Source organism: Nannospalax galili, unplaced genomic scaffold, assembly GCF_000622305.1.
Source record: "Nannospalax galili isolate Female #2095 unplaced genomic scaffold, S.galili_v1.0 scaffold286, whole genome shotgun sequence".
In the NCBI taxonomy this organism is placed as follows: domain Eukaryota; kingdom Metazoa; phylum Chordata; class Mammalia; order Rodentia; family Spalacidae; genus Nannospalax; species Nannospalax galili.
In genome coordinates this window covers 4,512,292-4,519,573 of record NW_008359442.1, presented here as the reverse complement: position 1 = coordinate 4,519,573, position 7,282 = coordinate 4,512,292, and the positions used below count along the sequence as shown (strand labels likewise).

At 41.9% G+C, this 7,282-nt stretch overlaps 1 pseudogene; it reads left to right on the top strand.

Moving 5' to 3' along the window:
• LOC103725781 overlaps positions 1-6,777 on the top strand; it is a 126,143-nt pseudogene extending 119,366 nt beyond the window's left edge.
• Positions 6,778-7,282: the final 505 nt, after the last annotated feature.

The window sequence follows — 7,282 nt, the reverse complement described above, 5'->3', positions numbered from 1 at the left end:
AGGAGTAATAATTGGAAAAGAAGAGATCAAATTATCCCTTTTTGTAGATGAAATGATATCTAAGGCATGCCAAAAATTCCTCCCAAAACTCCTAGAAATTATTATCGCATTCAGTAAAGTGGCAGGTTACAAAATTAACCTACAAAAGTCTATAAACTTTCTATATACCAATTACAAGCAATCAGAGAAAGAGCACACGGAAACATTCCCCTTCACGATAGCTGAAAAAAAAAAAATATCTCGGAATAAACCTGACCAATGACATTAAAGACCTCTACAATGAAAATTTCAAATCTTTAAAGAAAGAGATTGAGGAAGACATCAGAAGATGGAAGGACCTCCCATGCTCATGGATTGGAAAAACTAATATTGTGAAAATGACCATCCTACCAAAAGTCTTTTATACATTCAACACAATGCCAATCAAAATCCCCATATTTTTCACAGAATTGGATAAAACTATGCTAAAATTCATATGGACTCACAGAAGACCTCGGATAGCCAAAGCAACCCTGAGCACTAAGAGCAAAGCCAGGGGGATTACTATACCAGATTTCAAGCTGTATTACAGAGCTATAGTCATCAAAACAATATGGTACTGGCACAAAAATAGGCCCATAGACCAATGGAACAAAATTGAAGACCCAAATATGAGTAAATGCAATTTCATCCACCTGATATTTGACAAAGGGGCCAAGAACATTAACTAAAGTAAAGAAAGCGTGTTCAGCAAATGCTGCTGGCAAACTGAATCTCCATTTATAAAAGAAATAAACTAAACCCTTATGTTTCACCCTGTACAAAAGTCAATTCCAAATGGCTCTAAGACCTCAATGTAAAGCCTGAAACTCTGAAATTATTAGAAGAAAACTTTGGGAAAAACCTACAAGATACAGGTGTAGGAAAGGATTTTCTAGACCAGGCACCAATTGCTCAAGAAACAAGGGCAAGAATGAACAAATGGGACCTCATTAAACTAAAAAGCTTCTGTACATCAAAGGAGGCCAGATGGGACCTCATTAAACTAAAAAGCTTCTGTACATCAAAAGGAAGCGAAGAGAAAACCCACAGAATGGGAGAAAATCCGAGGGCTAGCATCCAGAATATATTAAAAACTCAAAAAACAAAGAATCAAGAAATGAAAGACCCCAATTAAAAGATGGGCTAAGGAACTGAACAGAGAGTTTTCAAAAGAAGAAGTAAAGATGGCTATGAAACATCTTAAAAGATGTTCAACATCACTAATAATTAGGGAAATGCAAATTAAAACCACTTTAAGATTTCACATTAACTCAGTCAGATTTGCTAAGATCAAGAAAACCAATGATACAAAATGTTGGGGAGGATGTGGGGAAAGGGGAACACTCTTCCACTGCTGGTGGGGCTGCAAACTTGTTCAACCCCTATGGAAAGCAGTGTGGAGAACTCTTAAAAAACTACAAATGAACCCACCATTTGACCCAGTTATACCACTCCTTGGCATACACACCAAGAACTCATCCTATTGCAGAGACACTTGTACATCCATGTTTGTTGCTGCTCTTTTCACAATAGCTAAGAGATGGAAGCAACCTAAGTGTCCCTCAATTGATGAGTGGTTAAGGAAAATGTGGTTCATATATACGATGGAGTTTTACTCAGCAGTAAAGAAAGATGAAATCATGAAATTTGCAGGTAAATGGATGGAACTAGAAACTGTTATACTAAGTGAAGTAACACAGACTCAGAAAAAAATCAACGTATGCTCTCCCTCATATGTGGATCCTAGAACAAAATCCTGATAAGTGAGTATGTATCCACACATAACTACAGGAACCAGGATAATGAAAATGAACCAGGGAGGTACAGGAAAAGAAAGAAGCTGAAAGAAAGGGAGGGGGAGGAAGGGTATACAAGGAACCTAAGGGATAAAGGGAAAGAAGGAGCTCAAGAGAGGTAGGACCATAGGAGAAGGGTATTAGTAAGGGAGAAAGGGGGAAATGGGGGCACCTTAAGTGGGAAAACCATGATGGAGGGGTGAGACAATGCGAGAGATAAACAATGCCTAGCTAGGTTTGAAAACTAGAGGGAACCATATTAATCCTGCAACCTACTGACAAATTATACATAGCAGATCAAGAAATATATGTCTAGGTAAGGTTTATCTGAGAACAACTGGTCTTTGCCCAAGATTTATCTGCATGACACACAGTAATTAAAAATACCAGACTTGTGCAACTAACCTTCTTTGGTATTTAACAGACGTGCTTTGAGGCCTATAATAAATTGGTCAGAATGACATAATGGACACTTTTTGCTCCTTGCCCTCCTAGGTTGACTAGTTCCAGGGGACTATGAGCATCTTTCAAAATGTCCTATAATGGTGGTGGTCAACTGTCCTCTTGATCACGGAGGCTGAGGAGACCCCTCACCAGATGGACTTGAACCAGTGTCCAGTCTATAAAGAGGAGGGTCAGCACAGAGGAATCATTTCCTCCATGCTCCCAAGCAAAGCTAACCACGGTCGAGCACGACCTTTGACTTATCTTCACAAAGACGGAACTGGTAAAAGAAAGGAGCCATGGGCTCCTCCCAAGCCCATGTGACCCCTGAGGAATAGATCCTCAAATGACCTTAAGAGTAAAAATAAATTGGTTTATCTGGGCCAACTGTATGGCCTTAAACACCCAAAAGGAATGTATAACCAAGGATTAAAGGGGCCAATATAATTTCATAAGAGTCCATATGTGTAGCCAAAGGCTACATAACAAGCAACAATGCCAGATAGGTGATACCTTCTCTTGAGTTGTTGGCCAGGGTGGCCAAAGGGATTCCCAGATAGTAACCCAGCATAGAACTGGGGAAATGAACAGCAGTCCCCAATCTTACCCAAAGGAATACTGGCAACTGATTACCTCTAGATGAGGAACAGCTGACCCTCCTAAAACAAAGACCTCTAGATAGGCTGACTAGATTCACCAGAAGGGCAAGTAGTGGGGAATGGCTGAGTGTGTCTACAATGACAACACAGCAGACAGTAGCAGGGATATCAGAGTATAAGGACTCTAGTGGGGGGAGGAAGGCTATGGGAGGATGCTATCTGGGAAGTGGGTGTAAGATAGATAAATAAATAAATAAATAATTTTAAAAAATAATTTTTCAAAGCATAAAAATTTGCTCCTTAATAATTAGTAGATGTGAAAAGCATTACCATTGGAAAAAAAATGTTATCAGAAAGAACGAAATTGAGCAGGAAGTAAGAGGACTTCAAAACTGTTCTCGATGCTTAACTGAGGGAGCTGCTCCATTAGCTCAACTAATTGAACACTCTGTTATCTCCCTTGGATTGTCAGTGCAAAAGAAAAAGGATTGTATTTTTGTTCCCTGACACAAGCTCTGAAACTGGTGAAGAGGGGCAAAGGACGGGATCTATGCTGATTGCTTTATGTTGACACTAGATCTGTGACTAGAATTAACTGTACACAGATTAAACAAAAAAAAAGAAAAACCCTTCTACACACATCCATCCACAAGCATTTATTCTATAATTGCCAAAACTGGCCAAGAAGAAATAACAAGAGAGGAAAAGGAAAGTCTGTCAATACTCAGAGAAAATAAAATCTGTGTGTTGCTTATTTTGTGATGCAAGCTGGTAAAAGCATAAAGTATATGAGAGAAGCAGCCATTTGTGACCAAACAGATGATGCAAAAATACGAGAGACCACTTCTCTTATTTTTCAATCTATGTGACAGTGTCTGTGTCTGTGTGTATGTATACCACAAATGGGGAGGGGTTCTACAGAGGCCTTCAAAGGGTGATGAATCCCCTAGAACTGGAATTATAAGTGGTTGTGAGTCACCTGATGTGGGTTTTGTGAACTGAATTCTTGTCTCCTACAATAACAGCTAGCAGTCTTAACCACTGAGCCTGCTGTCCAGTTCCATACTTTTCTTTGTTATACATGTGATTGTTTTGTTGTTGTGTTGTGTTTTGTTTTGTTTTGTTTATTTTTTAGCTTTGTGGTACATTCTTCATGTGACTTCAAGTTTATGGTCTGAAAGTGTGGCTTAGTGACAGAACATTTGCCTAGCACAGGCAAGACCTTCTCAGTTTAATCTGCTATACAAAGAATGATAGAAGGAAAGGAAGCAATTAGATTAATAGATACAAACATCCTGGGCTGGTTCTTTGGTTAAATATTATTTTTTAAAAATATGAAGTCAAATCCATATTTTATGCCACAGATTAAAATATATTTCAGCCACAATATTTTAATGGAAAGTTCAACAGTTAAACTTTTTCAGTCCCTCTCCAATCCCTTTCAATATGTTGTCCCCTTCTTTAATTATATATGTATATATATGCATATATTTATAGCCATATATGTGTGTGTATATAATAAACTGAGTTCAATCAGAGTTGCTCCTGTGTACCTGTCTTTAGGGCTGCTCACTTGGAGTTAGACAACACTTTAGGGACCTAGTCCCTGGATAAAAACTGATTCTCCCTCCCTCAACATCCATTGGTTGCCTGCAGTTCATCTTGAGGTGAAATTTCCCCAATCCACCTTGGTATGTCAACTGGATTTGTTATTATCCAGATCTTGTTAGACTGCCATCCTGTGGAGATGCCATTGATGTAACTTCCCCATTGTGCTGATAGCTTCAGTTGTCAACTTTATACACCTGGGAAAAGAGAACCTCAACTGAAGGATTTTCTCCACTGGATTGACCTATGGGTGTGTGGGTGGGGCGTTTTCTTGATGGTTGAATAATGTAGGAGGGCCCAAGCCAATGTGGGTGGTGCCACCCCTTGGCAGGTGGCTCTGGGTTGTATAAGGAAGTAGGTTGAGGGGCTGGAGAGATGGCTCAGCTGTTAAGTACACTGGTTGTTCTTGCAGAAGACCCAGGTTTGAATCCCAGCATACACATGGTGACTAACTCTAGTTCCAAGAGGTGTAAAGCCCTTTTCTGTCCTCCAGGGGCGCTGCAGCACAGATGTGCACTTGCACAGCTGCAGGCATAACACTCATATACATAAAATAAAAAGAAATAAATAAATAAATTTTAAAAAGAATGCAGGCACTAGCTAGCAGAAACAGGGGCCGGTGGCCGCAGACACCAGGGTCCGGAGACATGGCGGCGCTGGGACTGGAGGAGATGTGCAACCAGCAGGTTAGGGCGACCCTCACCCAGGCTCCTTGAATCGGGACTAGACAGATATAATAATGGATCTCTTGTTTCCACCATTAAACCTAGAAGAATCCAAAACCAAAAGGTCATTCAGCGTTTTAGAAGGCTGGCACATCGGGGGTTCAGGTGAAGCAGGTACCCACTGGCACCAGATCTGTGTCTTCCACCAGAATTTCCCAACTTCACAGTTGTCAATGTGGAGAAGCCTCCTTATTTCCTGTGTAAATTCCCACCTGATGGACGCCACTTTATTGTTTTTTTTTGTCTGACCAAACAGCTCTTGAAATCTATGAATGCCAGGGCTGTCATCCAGCAGAGGACCTCCTTTAGGGACATAAGGGAGAGATCCTGTCCAGTGGTTAGTCAGCATGCAAGGATGGCTCTTTGAGCACTTTTTTGTCCTGGTGTGTTGTGGAAAATCTCGTGACTGATTTTGTCTTTTGCCTTACATACCTATCATACTGGAATGCATCGCTTCTAATGGGGCATCTGGCCCGCTAGAGTGTAATAGGATACTAGTCTGCCATGCTAATAAGGGATCCCATATGCTGTGTTGTGATTGGACTATTACCCCTATATAAGCCCATACTTTCTTGCAATAAAGCAGATCTGTGTCCCTGAACCTGGTCTCCTGTGCCTGAATGCTGCGATGCTGGTGCAGACTCCTCACCAGCCCTGGGGTCCTGACCGGGATGACTGATCTGAGGAACTAAAAGACCAGGAGAGCAGCCATAGCCGGAGGAAAGCAGCCACAGCCAGCGACCACACCGACGCACATTACTAACGTAGTGGCCAAAGGTGAGCACCTGAACCAGGAGTGTAGCCTCTTAGCTGATGACTGCCTGTGCCTACCCTCCAGATGAACCTCACCCTCCTTTCTACAAGATACATCAGAACAGCGAGTCAGTGACTCGCAACCCACGATCCCCTCCAGAGAACTATTCCCTCTGTATCACTGACCTTCACACTGGCCACTTATGTGACACACGAACATTCAAGTGTGACAGAGTGACCTTGTCACACAACCAAGGGCTGTACGTATACAAAAACATCCTGGCCATATTGTCCATACAGCTGCAGACCATTCATGCCTTCTAGAGGTGACTCCTGAAGGCACTTTTGTTGACGTGTGGACCATTGGCTGCTTCTGCTATTAGGATGACGGGCTCACTGTGAGCCATTTTCCCTGAGGTGCAGCAGGACGGCCAGGCAGGCATGGCTAACCCCTTTAGTGACCCTTTCATCAACTCCTTGAAACACAGGTTGCTCGTGTACCTCTGGCTGCTAAGCCAGCTCCCCATCAATGTCCACTCTTATAGTGGGAGCCCCTATCTGGATTTGTCTCTCTTGGTGTCAGTCACAGAGAGACCCAAGACTTGCGATCACCCTATCAGGTTCTATGCCTGGGACTCTAGCCTGCTCAAGTTTGAGACTCAAGCAGGTGTACTGGGCCTCCCCATCAACCAGACAGTGTGTCGCCTGGTTGCTTTCACCTTCCACCCTTTGGAGCCTTTTGTTATTTCTGCGCCAAGGACTAATGCTGGTGTACCTCCACGGGAGCCCACTCTAGTGGGACTTTGTTGTTGTGTACCATACTGCAACTGATCTTTTATTTTATCATATTTTTAATTTTTTTATCTGGTTTTTTTTTTTGAGATAAGGTCTCCCTATAGCCCCCAGCTGGCCTGGAACTCACTACACAGACCAGGCTGACCTTGATCACACAGAGATTTGCCTGCCTCTACCTCCCAAGTGCTGGGATCAAAGGTGAGTGCCACCAAGCCCAGCAATGATCATTTTTTAAAGTCATCTTGGTTTTCCCTATGGGGATTTACAGCATTAATTAAGTCCATTTAATTTTGTTTACTTAGCATTTTATGGTTGTGAAGGTAAAAGTACTACACCTTTCCCCACTTCATGTCACTTCTTTATGGTATGCAGCCTGAAGTAGATAAATGGTGTTTATTCATGAGAAATATGTATCCTTTTTATTTCCTTTTATTTCTCCAGTACACAGGGCTATCTTTATGAGAGAAAAATAAAGCCTTGGTAATTTTGGAAGGAAGGAAGGAAGGAAGGAAGGAAGGAAGGAAGGAAGGAAGGAAGGAAA